At 35.2% G+C, this 16,040-nt stretch overlaps 1 protein-coding gene across 1 annotated transcript in view; it reads left to right on the forward strand.

Moving 5' to 3' along the window:
* Cad87a (cadherin 87A) overlaps positions 1-16,040 on the forward strand; it is a 95,426-nt gene that overhangs the window by 60,590 nt on the left and 18,796 nt on the right. The gene's annotated exons all lie outside the window — the stretch shown is intronic.

Raw genomic sequence — 16,040 nt, forward strand, 5'->3', positions numbered from 1 at the left:
TCGTGTATAATTAATTATCGCTTTGGAGAGAATGGGGGCGGAAGAGGGAAACGTTTTCGAAGGAAGAGTTGTTGGCATGGCGCTCACTTTCATCGCGGAACGGGAAGGGGAGAATCGGGCGCGAGGCGCCGCTTTTCGGCCATAAATTTCGGCGCGTTTATGCAGAGGCACTTTTCCCGTATAAATGAAAAAGGCAAGCGCGAAAGGAATATGGATGGACTTTCCCATTTCAAGCACGTAGCGATCGTAGCTCTCGTAACTCTCCAACTAATCCTAAAGCGTGAAAAGGCGCGGATACACGTGACGGGAAGGAAACGAGGAAGGGAGAGGAAGACTATATATAGGGGAAAAAAGAGATCGAAATCGCGAGCCAGAAAATTCGGTGTCAGCCGGTGCATCGGTTTCATATTTGTTGCCGAAGTGAAAAGTGGCATAGGAATGGCACGGCACCGCGTGTCGCGCTTGTCTTTGACTTTCAGAGACCTGGTATCCATACTTGAACCACCGGCACAGCAGGTGGATAGAAGAGACATCGTAAAGCGAGATCGTATTGTATCAGAAGGGTTCTAAAGAGAACGCTCGGAAAATCCAAAAATGGTGTATAAAAGATATCAGAAACTTCTTTTTACAATATATTTTTTTTTAAACTTTATAAAAAAATTATATTGCAGTTAATACGAAGTATATTATATTTATATTACGAAAGCGTATAGAAACTCAAACTAATCAGCTTTTCATGAATAGAGAAATCAAATGTACATAAAAAAGAGTTGTGGACAAATCGATATTGGGGTCTTAACAGCGTGATATATTTATCTTCTTATGACCTAGTTGTAAAAATGTAACGAGCAGATTATGATTTATTATATGGAAATATATGTATAAGAATATCATTCAATTTGTCCTTTGTCGAAAGGAATAATTGAAGCAGCCTGCCAATAACTCGACGCAACTTGCTCGAAGCACTATTGAGTATATATTAAAGCACTCGAAGTGAAAAGGAAAATCGATATCCTTTAATTGGTTCGGTATGCGGTTAGTTATATTCTGGCGCATATAATTTTATTATCGTCCATGCGTATATGCACTATTAAGTGTATGATCTAGGTCAATTAGTTTGTTTTAATCTAGATTTTACGAACAAATTGGTTACCGAAATATATACGGTAGCTGAATCTATCCGTATTCGATATAAAACAGTTATTTAGTTTTGTTTTCATTTTTATATAAAAATGCGTAAAAAGAGAAAAGTATAATATATTTAGTTATTCTATATAGATACGGAAGGTTTACATTCAAAGTTATAGAATATTCTATGAAGCTATACTAATTAGGATAAATAAAACGCACAAAAGTAAGATTAATGAATGTTTGCTAATAAAATAGGAAGAATTTCGGGCGTAATGTTCGAGCGTTGCCTGAATTCGGACCGTGAGAGATTAACGAGTTCCCCGTGCATCGCATAGCAATATTTTTCTACCAATCCAACTGCAATTTAATCGTATTCCCATTACGAACTTTTCTGGCTCCAAAGTGGAAGAATGGCTCCTTATCCCCGAAGTCGTTTGGATCCTCGAGTCTCGCAAACTAAGTTCCAACCGTAGATTACGCCTAGTAATAGCTCGGTTTCTTATTTCCATTCAATATCGATGATTATACTGTCGATTAATGGATACAGCACTCCATTGTGCTGCTAAAACTTTTCTAAAAATCGTGATACATCAAGGATCTCGTTAACAAAATTATTTTCCGATTGATATAAATCACAATCTACCCTCTGTGATATCGTAAAAAGATTATTTCGTTTCAAATGTTATTCCGAATCATAAGTATTGTAATTCGCGCAATTTCACATAATGTCGATTATGGCCCTATTTCATGAAACATTGTCGTTTTTCACGTTACATTTAAGTAATTTCATTCCCCATTTGCAATACAAATAAAAAAGACAAAATTCAAGAAGAGAATAATTGAAACTTTTTAATGACTCTCTAGTTTTTTTATTATAGAATTGTTTCAATTTTATCACGACGTTTAAAACGCAAGCGTGCAGATAATACCACTCTTCTTACAATCAAAAATTAAAAAATAGATGCAAGAAATAGCGTAAGTCTGGAAAAATAATATTTTGGGAGAAAAATGAATTTAAAAACTTAATAAAAAAAATAAAAATAAACGATTCGATCTTGCGTTGTTGGGAATATTACGGAAAAATAATATTTTGGGAGAAAAATGAATTTAAAAGCTTAATAAAAAAAATAAAAATAATAAACGATTCGATCTTGCGTTGTTGGGAATATTACGAGACTCGTTTCAGAAATGCGAAATAAATTCTATCCATCAATCTATCCGCTACTGTCTACAAGCTCGGTAATAAAATCACGATCGACGTACAAGCCCAACAATAAAATCGTGTTCTCGGCGTATATGCAATCTCGACTTTCTCTCTCGGTCTCGTCGTAATAAAATTGGGATTATTCGTAACGAAGCATGTACTCCTCTCCCGGTCGAAAAATAATGCATCGCCGATGGGAGGCACTCTCTATTTCTCTTGTGTCGTGCGCGCGACGTGTCGTATAATCGTTCTTTTAAAAGAGAGCGACCGCTCGCGATCGTCAAACAACAACGGATTTATTGAAAAAGTACCGCACACCTGATATACAATCGCAGCGACACATCGACGAGCACGCTAACGAAAGCGGAGCACCGCCAGGAATGACTAGAAAGAGGCGGTTCGGTCATGGTCGATGGTCAAACTATCTGCTATCCCCGATGCCGAGCAATAAAAGCTCCACCGTCAAGGCCTGATGCAGTCGGACGGCCCTTTGTCCGGCAGATTGCAATGCGAATTTCCAAGCATTGTTTACGCTAACGCGCGCGAGCGCTACTAGCCAGCCGTTAAATAATTTCATTGCGATAGTATCCGGCATTTACGCTATGCAACTGAATGGCTTTGTATAAATGGAAACGGACGCGGATCGGTGGAAAAATGTGAGGAAATATGCTTTTAAAGTTTTGCCTTTAGAGAAACTATACGGATATTTCGCGATATATAGACATATAAACGCGGTGTTAAAATATTCTCAGAGGGAAAGACTTCGTGTGTCACATATTTATGACGTTAAATAGAATACAGTTGTAGATACATAATTGTAAAGAAATCATTCGTAATATAATTTATAGGCTCATTAAATAAATTACATTTAATAATACAGAAGAGATAAATCACAAACTTGATTAAGGTAAAAATATATGTTTATTGTAATTTATTTAATGAGCCCATAAACTACATTACATTTTTTTATAATTTATTCGATGCATTATACATTATATTCATTATATCCTCTTATTTTCTCTTTTGCAAAGTTTTGAAATTATGCATATCTTCATGTTTTAAAAAAAATTGAAATAATGTAAGAACGTGTAAGTAACGCGATATAAGAAACGCTAATTTCCCGTCGCGTGTTACAGAGGAATCAGGTAGAATGAGAAGGAAAAGAATCGTTGACTCTAGAGTTATTTAATCGGATGCTGTCAGTACAGTCGGGTCTTAAAAAATGAAATATTGTGGCGTAAAGCGAGGATATCGATCAGATGTCTCTGTCAGAAAACTTGCGTAATATTGACAAACGAATAATTAATTACAAAATTTTATAGAATATTATATTGCCCACGTCTCATCGATTCACGCGGAAAGCTAAAATTTTTCAAAAATAAAATCAATTTTAAAACAAGATAAAAAAAGGATATTATAGCATCCTTCGCGATGAGTTTAATATATTCATATATTTATATATTTCTCACACATGACACGTTTTACATTTTATTTGCAATGGTTGGAAAGTATTCGTCTTTTATTTGATATTTTGCTCGAGAAAGATAAAAATAAAAATAAATTTTGATATATAAGAGCGATCAAAAAATTTTCAAACGTTCACGCAAAGCGGTTTCTCTTCTCCTTCGCCGCAACGAAACGAATGCAAACGCGTTTACCTCAATTCACCTTACGACCCTGGCTTACCCTTTCCCGACCCGCCATTGATATCCTCGTCATTACTTATGGTGCCGCGAAGGCTGCTTATGGCGCGGAGTCTGCGAGCACGTGTATAACTTTATGAAAACGTTTGCAGCGACAAACGGCGCGGCCGGCTGCATACGTTACATACAGATATGTGCACCGCAAATGCATTCTCGTTAGAGATGCGCATCGCGCGATTCCGCCATGAGCAACCGGCGCGACCGTTCGTCTTTTATTTCACACCTGTTCGGCGACCCAAATCCGCGGTGAACAAGATTCCCTCGCGATTTCTCTTATCCCGGAAATAGAAATGAGAAATCCGAGTCTCAGCTTTCTCGCTTCCTATCGTTTTACTACTTTTCCACATTTCTCTCTTTAATCTCGCGTCTACTAAATATTTATTAAAATATGGACACTGTAAGTTATATAAGAAATATTATCATCTACAAATTATTCGCGCGTATACATATGTATACATATATGCATGCACTTTATGTTTCTATAATATGTTTTCGTTAAAAATTCGCAACGTCACATCTCTGATCGCAACGACATCCTAATGCGAGGAGTCATCACGTGTTAAGCTTCGAGTTATCTCCCGACCCTCTCAACCCACAAAAGTATAGCGATATATATATATCCCACCCAAAAAAAAAATATCTCCGCAGACACTCCTGCTTCCCTTCTCGTGATAGCTTTATCGCAACCCTCGGGGGCTCTTCGCGAAAGTAGCGCAACCTTGGCGCCCTTTCTTCCCTTTCCGGAAGTGGCGCGGTCACGCGACCGTCCTACCCCATCCCTTACGTCCGACAGATAATTCTCCCAACGTTCGTGAGTTTCCTGTCGACTGCAGACAGGAGAGAGAGCTAGTTTTGGAGGACACAATGCTTTTACCACCCTCCTCCCCCAAGCGGGAAGGAGGAGGAAAGGAGAACCACCACCCATCCTCGGGGGCGTCGTGTATCGCGACTACGTGCGCGGCATCGCGATTCACCGGACAAAAGGGCGCGCGGCACTCTCTCCTTTTGCGTTTTTATTTCGATGCCGGTGCAGCCGACATGCTCGCGATACGAATTGCTGCTCGGATAGTCGACAACACCAAGTCGTATCGCGGCATTTTGCTCAAAATTCCTACCTACAACGGATTCCGTGGCCTTTCGATCGGAAAGAGATACATTCTCGCGAGCCCTTCGCGTTTATCAATACGCTTTTAGCACAATCGAAAGGTATACTTTAATACTTGCTGTAATTTTATTTTTTGTTTTTAAAATTTTTTGTTACAAATCCTTTTCATTCTTTTCCTCATGAAGCATGATATAGCCATCAAATAATATTCCGTACTGACTCGTGTAAAACTTTTAAAAAAGTCACATCAGCGAGATACTTTTTAATCGATCGTTGTAATTTTTCATTCTGGCAGAGAAGGATATCAATCTTCTACGTTAATTCTACAATAGAATATCAAGTTTATAATTCAATGAGAACACTTGACAGAGTATAACAATTCTTTATTTAAATTATACGTGCTTCCTCACGAATCGAATGCAATCTTGTCGCATCTGGATTTTTAGCGCCCACCTCCAACTCGCTATATGTCATTAGCGATTCATTCCGGACTTGTATGTCACGAAAGATACATATACGAGAAACGTGATCCGCGCTCGTTAACCGGAATTAACGTCCCCGGAAACGGGATTACGGAATACTTGCGTACGTGCGAAAGAAAAATCGAAACTCGGCGTTTCGAGTTCTTTCACAGCATAACAAACATAATCATATTGCCGGATTATTCCTGATGCAAATCGGAATCGTTGAGACTCGGATCTTTGAGCGACCTAGATGAATCGACGAGATGAAAGCGGACGATGCGACACGAGGCAAAATTACAAGCGCGGCCGCATGTGTGAAGGAAACTTGTAATTCACGCGGAATTAAATTCAGATTAAACGACAATAGCCGCGAGGCCCGGTTCGTGCATGCTTTTCATTAACGCGGCCTCGTATTGTAACGTGTGCGTTGCCACATGTTCGTCAGCCTATTATCGCGCGAATTTACGCCCTTATCGATGCGCGCGGAAAAGCGCACAGAGGACGGACGGGTTCGATTTTGCATAAAGCAGGGCGGAGCTCCTGCATAGTAAAGTTACGATACGGCGAATAATTGACGGTAATTGCGCGAGTAATTGAGCGAAAATTTTTCAAAGGCGCAATTTTGGCGTATTAAGTGCCAATGGATCCATTTGGCTCCCTTTTGAAGAAAACTTACCTATTCTACATCGTCGAAAAAAAATTATTAGTGTGTATGTGTAACACTTGTGCACATGTGTTCGCGTTTTATATAACTTTTACTTTTTCAAATGCTTTTTTTTTTTTAGGGCACTAGAATTTTACGCGATGCCGTAGGAAGGAATCGTACGCGAGTAATTGATCGTAATTGTCCGTATAATTGTACGAAGGGGAGAACTTTATGAAGAGATATAATTTTTATTATATCAACGAGAGTCGCCAAAAATCGTATACGTTGTAACGTAGTGTAAGTGATGGTTATTTTCCGGGTAATAACGCAAAAAGGAATTTTTAAAAGGAACGACTTTATTATATTAGCCTTCAATGGAACTCATTCATCTTTCTTTTGAGAATGTGCTTTATCGTCAAAAATGAATTATTAATATAAATGGTAATATATCTTCTGCCTTATATTTTATGTAAATTAAATTTTGGAATTTTTTCTCTAGACTTTTATTATTATAAGTATACACAATTGGGGCTTTGCGATTTTTAGATTTTTAAGTTGCCCCAGTTTTTTCTTTTTATTTCGAATATTCATAATGTATTTTTTTTTGCAATAATCAATAACCTTAATCTGCAAAACATTGTCCTATTAACATATTTAAATAAACAAATAATCACTAAATAATCGCGAACAAGAGACGGTTAAATATACGTAAATGGAACAAATTCGTTACCTCTGTTGAAAGACGTAATATTGCGAATAATGTTACGTCAAGCTTAGAATCGTATTCCAGTTGCTTTAAATAGCTTATTTGTCACAAATTCGATTAAAACTTTATTTCGAGTCAGCAGTATATATTCGCTTTTCGACTAGCGACCCGGACTCAACCGCCTTAAAATGATTATAACGAATTAAATTTAATTAATTAAATATTAGGACAATGCAGATTTTTATACGAATTATTGATCTCGAATAATGAACCATTGAGGCTGCATTCTTTATACGCATTTCGCGATAATGTAAGCTCTCTGAATACGTTGCATCGTTGCAATCGCGCGCAAAAAATTTGCGAAAGAATGCTATCTCATCGGGATTGTATTCGAGCGTAAATTCCTTCCCATTTAATCTGAATAAATAATCGATAGTGGCGTGACGCGGACTAGGGGGATGCACACGCACTAGGAGGGAAAAAGTTAGGGCGCGATTTTCACATACATATACAGAGAATTGCATACCGAGTGCACCATTCGTCGACGACGTAATGACGGAATTGTCGACATGTCAAACGCTCTGTCACGAGTCCGTCGTACTCGTTCGCGTTTCCGCTTTACATTCGCGACGCCGACACGCCGCGTCGTGCAGATTAAAATTCCAATGGTGAACGAGCTCTCGTCACGATGACAAAGAGAGAGTGAGAAAGAGAGAGAACTGGAAAAATGAAAAAATACTGAGTTGCGTTAAATAATACGCGTGCCAATTAACTAGGCCGGCGCCAAGCCGCGATTTAATTTTTTTTCGCTCGATTTAATTCAACCGCCGAGTTAAATTGTTGACGAATTGTAATACCATTGTAACTAAAAAATGGATCGCAAATTTACACTTTACAATTATCTCGAGTTTACACACTGTAATTGTAGAAAATTATAAAAAAAAAGACGAGGAAAGAGAAAGAGCCAAAACAGCAGAACTCATCATTCTTGAAGCTTTACTTTATAAATTATAATGCCGAGGAGACACAGAGAGATTTTTTTTCCATACTCGTATAACAAACGAGAACTAAATAGAATACGCTGATTTTCAATAATGTGGCGTTATTACACGTTTACGTGTCTCGTGCAATGTAATAACGATGCAACAAAGGGCTAATGAAAATCTATAAGAACGTAAATCCAATTATGCGCATATGTGTACGTGTTGATGTAGATGCAAAAGTACCACTCGCAGAGTATTCCATCGGTACTGATCAATTTACGTATGCGGGAACATTGCGGATAATATCATTAATGTCGAATAATCAACGAGCGCACGTGTTACGTTATAAGCGGGTCATTCTCGGGAGTTTGCATCGCGAATACTGCGGACGTTGGGTAGCAATTTGTGTGTCCCGAATAATTCCACATATATCTATACGTGTACGATGGTTGACATATTCTTATCGGCGGAATTGCACAACAAAAGATGCGTGTCATTTACATCCAAATTATACATGTTAAAATATTTTGAGGTATATAATATAAAAGAAAATCTAAAAAAAAAAAATATATATATATAGAATGCAATAGGGATAATATGAATCAGAGAATGCATATAAATTGTACAAAGAAAAACCATCGCACATATATCTTTCTTTTCCATCGTGCTTTATACCGATGACTGAAAAACACAATAATAGTAAGATATCATTTACATGCAAAATATGCATGTTAAAATATTTTGAGGTATATAATATAAAAGAAGATCTAAAAAAAATATCTATAGAATGCAATAGGGATAATATGAATCAGAGAATGCATATAAATTGTACAAAGAAAAACCATCAAACATACATCTTTCTTTTACCATCGTGCTTTATACCGATGACTGAAAAATACAATAGTATATCTCTGCAAAACGTATATCTACATATAAAGGAAATCACCATATACAACGAAAAGGCATTTTTGACATTTTTTGAAATAAATTTCCCATAAACTGAGTCCAATGTTAGTGCGCGAAACAGAGCAACGCAGCGCGGAGCCATAAAAATCTTCGAGCTTCGAAATTCGCCTGCTGGCTAGCGCGCTCGTTTTTTGCAACAAATAATAAGATCTTTCTCTCTCTTTCTCTCTTTCCTCCCTGCCTTCCCTCTTCCTCTTTCTCTCAGCCATATAGTGTAATTCATTGCGGCGGGTTGCGCGTTTTTTTTTTTCCCCCAGCGACTGGTCCAGATAAGCCGAACGAAGACCACCCGCGTCGGGCGTTTGTCATGTCGCGCATAACCGTACGAAATGCTCGCGCTTTTCGATTTCGTCGGCCATTCGACCATTGCATCTGTGTGATCCGTGTTGCAATCGCGCGACTAACGTCGATCCACGTGCGATTCGCTGTCGAATCGCGCGACAAAAAAAATGTATGCGTAAAACGCAGTTGGAAAATGATCGCGTAAAGAAATGTGCGGAATGAAAAATTTAAAAATTAATAGGAATATATACACAGAGAGAATTTTCTCTTACTACCCTCTGAAAATCATGATAACCGTAGGACAATATAATATGGTATGGAAAGAATTTTATGAGAATTTTTCTGATTAATATTTATCACAATAAAAAAATAATATCTATCACAATAAAGTATAAAATATGTTTGATTAATTTTACTAAAAGTATAGTAAAATTTATTAAAAGTATGGTAAAATTAATCAAACATATTTTTAAAATTCTTTCCATATTAAATTATAAAACAAAAGTAAAAATTAAAATTAAAATTAATAAATAGAAATAAAAAAAAAATAAATAAAAATAAATAAAAATAAATAAAAATAAAAATTCTTTCCATATCATATTGTTCCACGATTACCATGATTTTCAGGATAAATTCTAAGAGAAAATTCTCTCTGTGTATGTATATACGGTTATTATTATCGAAACAATACATCCGTTGAATCTCGTTTCCAACAAGATTATTTATTCCGTAAAATAGCTGCAGTAAAATAATTCGACAAAGAAGTCACGTAATTAATTTTCGTCTTATTGAATGTCCATTATTCGCGCCACCGTTCTGATTATGTGTTTTTGATGAGTATAAAAGCAAACGCGCGCAAAAGTTCATCCTCCCTTTACTCCTATATTCGTTTTTTGTAACGAATTTATATAGTATATATATAAAATACTCGCCCGACTCTATCCTTCGCCAAAGCTTTAGAAGTTCCTCAAAGGCACGCGAAAATACGGAAGACGTCAGCCAAATGAAATAGAAACAGGCAACTTTAGCAGCGACCAACCATTTCATTTACCCGTTTCTCTTTCTAAGCCCGTATCTCGTAGCTGTTATTTTCTTCAGTATGAACCATTATATCAATCATCACATCGCTTTATTGACATATTACATATTAAATATCACGTAATATTTAATATGCAGCATATTGAGAATATATTTTATCACAGTTAAATGCAATTTTATATCAAAAATTTATTTTATTATTATATTATTTTACGTAAATATTATTATATTATTACGTAACATATAGAACAAGTTTTATTCTAGAGAATTGACATAGAAATAATGATAGGATATTGCAATAGAATATTTGTATGCAATTGTATTAATAAATTAATTTAAAGAATTTTGAAAGAAAAAGATTTAAGATGCCTCTCTCTCTTAAAAAAGTGCGACATTGATTCATTTATTTAAAGTAATTTAATAAAATCGAAACTCTGAAAAAACGCGTTAAGATCCTCATTTAGCCTTACATGATTATCAGCAAGAATTAAATGTAGCGACTTCATTAATCATGACTATTCAAATCGATGATTTAAACTTATGAGACACAAATCGAGTTGCGATTCTAGCATACTATTATTGATATCGTCCAGAGCGAATCGGAGGAATAACATTTCTCGCAAATTCCGTTAGACATTCCGATCGAGAAGTAGGTCACTTTTTTAAGTAATTTCATCGATAATAACACCGCCATTCTTTACATTCGGCCATCCGAACTCGGAGTTAAAAATTTTCCGCCCGATTTTGCGGCTCGCGGGCGAGATGGACGCGGAATAAAACTCGCAGTTTCATTCCGGTTCACCATCCTGCGCGACCCCTTATCCTGCGCTATGACCCGCTGTTGATATCTAGAACTGGCCGCGCAATTTTGCGAGCATCGCGTTTCACACAGTCTGCATTTACGACGAACATCCGGCACGGTTGCGAAAAATTTATGAAGGCGTTTTACGTGCGACATTATCCGAACCGGAGGAGATAATATTTTTTGCGCGAAAACTTTGCCTATGCATTCTTCACCGGTGGTATCATTCAGTTGGATTCGCTTTCGACGCGAGATCGAAATTCAATTTATTATCTTTCGCGAAGTTTCATAACACGAGGACACAGCGAATCGAATCCGCGGTAAGATCGTAGACGTGCGCCATCCCGATCTGAATTGGAAATGTATTCGAGATGCTCCTAAAAACAAATTGTCTCTTGCAATTTTGTATTGTATTTTTCCGATATTTCAATATTACATAGTATGTGGTATATATTAAAAGATTTTTAAATTGCTACATAGCTGAAACGAGAGAGAGACATCTAATATAAATAACTTAATATTAAGAAAATGTTTAGTTTATAATTTATAAAATTGTTTCAAAAAATTCATTAAAATATAATAAAATAGAACATTTTGCATATAATATCGCTAATATTGTAATATAAAGCTGATTTTATTTTCTACTATTTTTTGCTTTCTTCATAACTGAACCGCAACGATATAATACCAACAATGCAATCTGCATATCTCGTCTTCTGTTTTTTAGAGCAAGTATGAATATTATATGAATTATATTTGAATTTATCAGTTTTTTGTTATCTTTATTCGTATTTCAAATAAATGTAGAATCATGATTTTATTGAGAGAACAAAATATTTCGATTCAATTCTAGATTCGTGCAGGTGAAGTCTCTCATCGGAAAGTTATAATTACAGTATGAAAATGCATGATGTATGTATCACACGTCATGGATTATGCATTGAGCTTTCGCAAAAGCAATGCGATTAGAAACGAAAATAAATTAATACGAGATATGTCTCGTATTTTCTCTTCCTCTTTCTTTCGGCCGAGTTGTTTGTTCGCAGACAATTTTGCGAATATTATCAACATTATACTATTATCCACGTGAGATTACTGTGTATACGTAATTAGCTGTTTCACTGAAAATTTTCGACGTTCGGCACTATAATTACTGGAATATGACGGATATGATACGTCGATCCTATATTACAGTATATTATCAAATGCGTTACTACTCGCGTATTGTTGCTAATCAGTCCACTATATCACGATCTCTTGTGATGTTTATTCATCATGCAAATTCTCGTGATTCGATATGATGTGATAAAATCGTTATTACCTGATTATTATGCACGTAGCGAGTTATTTAAGAAATTCGTCTTTTTTATAAACGATTTGTTTTACGTGAAATAAAAGATTTCAACCCCCTTCATTTATTTAAATCGGCAGGCAAAAAAGATTACGATCAGTTTCTCACGCGAGAATTCGCATTTACGCTACAATATGTTACGGAATAAATTCAGCTCGGTATATCGCCATTATTATTGTTCCGCATTGCCGTGACGCCTTTGGGAGACTATCTACCGTTCAAATATGTATATATTCTAATGCATGCGCAATTGGGTACACGCACACACTTGGCAAGAACTTTGAATGCCGTCTCTTTTCACCCTCGACCTCGTTAGCTACTACTAAACCCCCGATGCTGTCCTCTTTTTCATTTCTTTCAAACTTTCGGCCTTTCTGTATATCTACTCTCAAAACGCTACTTCGCAGTCTTTTTTTGAACGTCCGAACTTTCTGAGCATCGCGATATTATTTCAACGAGTTACTGCAGTCGTTTATTTTACGTTAATTCCACTTCCCGTAATTTCGAGATCCTATTATTTAAATAAAAAACGAGATTGTGCTAAATTCTTTATTTTTATGTGACATTTTGCTTATCAGAGGTTATTATGATGAAAATACTTCTATTGTTTTATATCACAAGAAAATTCTTCCTTCCTTTCAAAGTTTGCCTTTTCTTTTCGTTATTTTTCGACAAACTTTGCACGAAGATTTGAAATTTTGTAAGCGAAACTTTCGAAAAGTTGGTTAGATGCAGACTACTTTTCAATATTAGACTCGAACTGCTTTTTCAATATCAAAACTTGGCTTTTTTCACCTCTTTTCAAATGAGAATCTCGAGATCCGTCTGTATATTCGGACAAACTTGGAAATCTTCCAACTTAATGTAATACTTATATACTATAATATAATGCTTATTTATCCGGAAAATGAAGACGCGGCACGTTTCTACGATAAAAATACGTGAAAATAAATTTGATGAAAAATTCAATCATCAAACGTCGAATTTTTCAAGGAAGAATTTAACATGGAAAGAAAGAGAGCGCGTCTCGTAATTCGCGAGAAAAACGGATTTGTTCCCTTCTTCCTGTATACAGTGCGAAGCTACCATCGCACAAATCCGCCAATAAAACTGGGCGTTTACCACACTTGCTGCGACAACTTTCGATTTCCTACATTGTAGGGTAGAAAACTCTCCGAGATGTCCAGGAACGGCACTTTGGAAGACTCGTTCGCAAATGATCGATCTCGTAAAATGACCGAGCTCTCACGTACGAATCGAGGCATCACGTTTGACCCGCATCCTATAAGGTTCCTATAAGGCTTCGCATAAGGGATACAATAAAATTCCTAGTGCTAAAAGAGGGAACTCTCGATCTCAGCGCACGTCCGAGATCGCGTACGTGCGCGACACATGTGTATGCATGTATGTGTGTGATATTCAAAATTGTGATACCAAATATATGATATAAAATATCGAAAATAATAAATTGAAAAGACCCTGATGTATAAATACAAAATTAGGTATAAAAAAGGCTAATAAGAGCCAGGCGCAAATGAGGCGCAACAAAATTGTTTTTAAATTCCTCTTAAAAACAATTTTGTTGCGTTTGGCTCTTATTAGCCCTTTTCATATCTGATTTTGTATAAAATATTGAGATAATTAGCAATCGTACGAGATATATTTGAAAGATTTAGTTAGACGAAGAGTAGACCAATTGTAAGTCCATTATTTATAAGATTTACTTCAATTACGATTTGAATTAAATTATGGATAATTTAATTCCTCTTTTTCTTATATGGGTAATTTATTCCAGATTTAGCTCTCTAAACTCTTAAAAGACAATTGAAAAAGATATAAATTAAGATAGTTGAAAAAGAAAAATATATCCTTTCTAAGGCTGCGTTCCAAAACGTTACCCGGGTATACTCCCTTTCTCTCTATATTACTTCTCTCTGACATGAGTGATATAGAAAGAAAGAGAGTGTACCCGGGTAACGTTTTGGAACGCCTAAAAAGGCATGTTAAGTCGATTCTTGCAAGTATTATTGCCTCTTTTCCGCGATGTTGATTAGCTGTCTCGATTCGTGTTGTGCATTATATTTGTAGCATCGCGAGGGTTAACAGTTTGACAGTTTGTTCAAAATAAAATAAAATAAAATAATATAATATGTTTTAAATAATATATGTTATAATACATACTTTAAACTTGATTAATATTTTTGACAGTTATCAGCTGATTTCTGTCAAAAAATATTAATCGCAGATAAAGTATTATAACATATTATATTACTTACAAAATATTATTATTTTAATTATAATAATATGTTGTAAATATGTAATATAATATGTTATAATATATACTTTGTCCGTGATTAATATTTTTTGACAGAAATCAGCTGATAACTGTCAAAAATATTAATCGAATTTAAAGTATTAAAACATATTATTATTTTATTTTATTTTATTTTATTTTGGATAAATTGTCAAACTGCTAACCCTCGCGATGACAGCCTCTCGATGCTATGAATATAACGTACCTACAATGCGAATCGAAACAGTCAATCAGCATCGCGGAAAAGATGCAACGATCCTTGCGAGAATCGACTTAACACGCCTTTTTTAGAAAGGGATATTATAATATTTTAAATTTAATTAATATTTTTTACAATTATCAGCTGATTTTTGTCAAAAAATATTAATCGCAGATATTATAACGTATTATTTAAGACATTATTTACATATTTTCAACATATATGCACCCCCATTACCGTTATAGAAACCTTATAAAATAAACAATTTCTCAAACTCACCGATACGTATACAATAGCGGAGTTGTAGTACACAGCACATTGATCTGAAAATAAAATATTCAAATTATGTATATACAGATGTGTGTGTCGAATATTTCATAAACAATGCAGTTTAGAAAAAATATTTTTATTTTGCATACCTCACAATTGCCCCGCTGTTGCCCGATGCCTCCCTGGGCCTCTTCCTCCTCTCTTGGTCCATGGTAGCACTCACGACACTCGCGAAAACACGAATAATTACGATCGCCCGACACTTTACACGGCACTCCCGACACGCGAAATTTTACACGGCACTCCCGACGCGCGATACTTTACACGGCACTCCCGATACGACGCGTGAATCGCACTGTGTATCGCAATGCTACCTGTAACAAATAAAATACATACATATATTAGAATAATCTTATTTCATATTATAACATACACAATATGTTATAAAAATTAAAATAATAATATGTTTTAAATAATCTATATATAAAATAATAATATGTTTTAAATAATCTATATATATACTTTAAACTCGATTAATATTTTTTGACAGAAATCAGTTGATTAAAGTGTTAATTTGCTAATTAATTTTTAAAATAATAATATGTTATAAAAATTGAAACAATATGTTTTAAATAATATGTTATAATACTTTAAACTCGATTAATATTTTTGACAGTTATCAGCTGATTTCTGTCAAAAAATATTAATCGAGAATAAGATATTATAACATATTATTTACAACATATTACTATTTTAATTTTTTAACATATTATTATTTTAAAATATAATTAGCAAATTAACGCCTTAATCAGCTAATTTCTGTGTAAAAATATTAATCGAGTTTAAACAAAATTTATATTATTTTATTTTAAATAT

Source organism: Prenolepis imparis, unplaced genomic scaffold (assembly GCF_030444845.1).
Source record: "Prenolepis imparis isolate NDT839.2.m4 unplaced genomic scaffold, iyPreImpa1.0 SCAF_4, whole genome shotgun sequence".
NCBI lineage: Eukaryota > Metazoa > Arthropoda > Insecta > Hymenoptera > Formicidae > Prenolepis > Prenolepis imparis.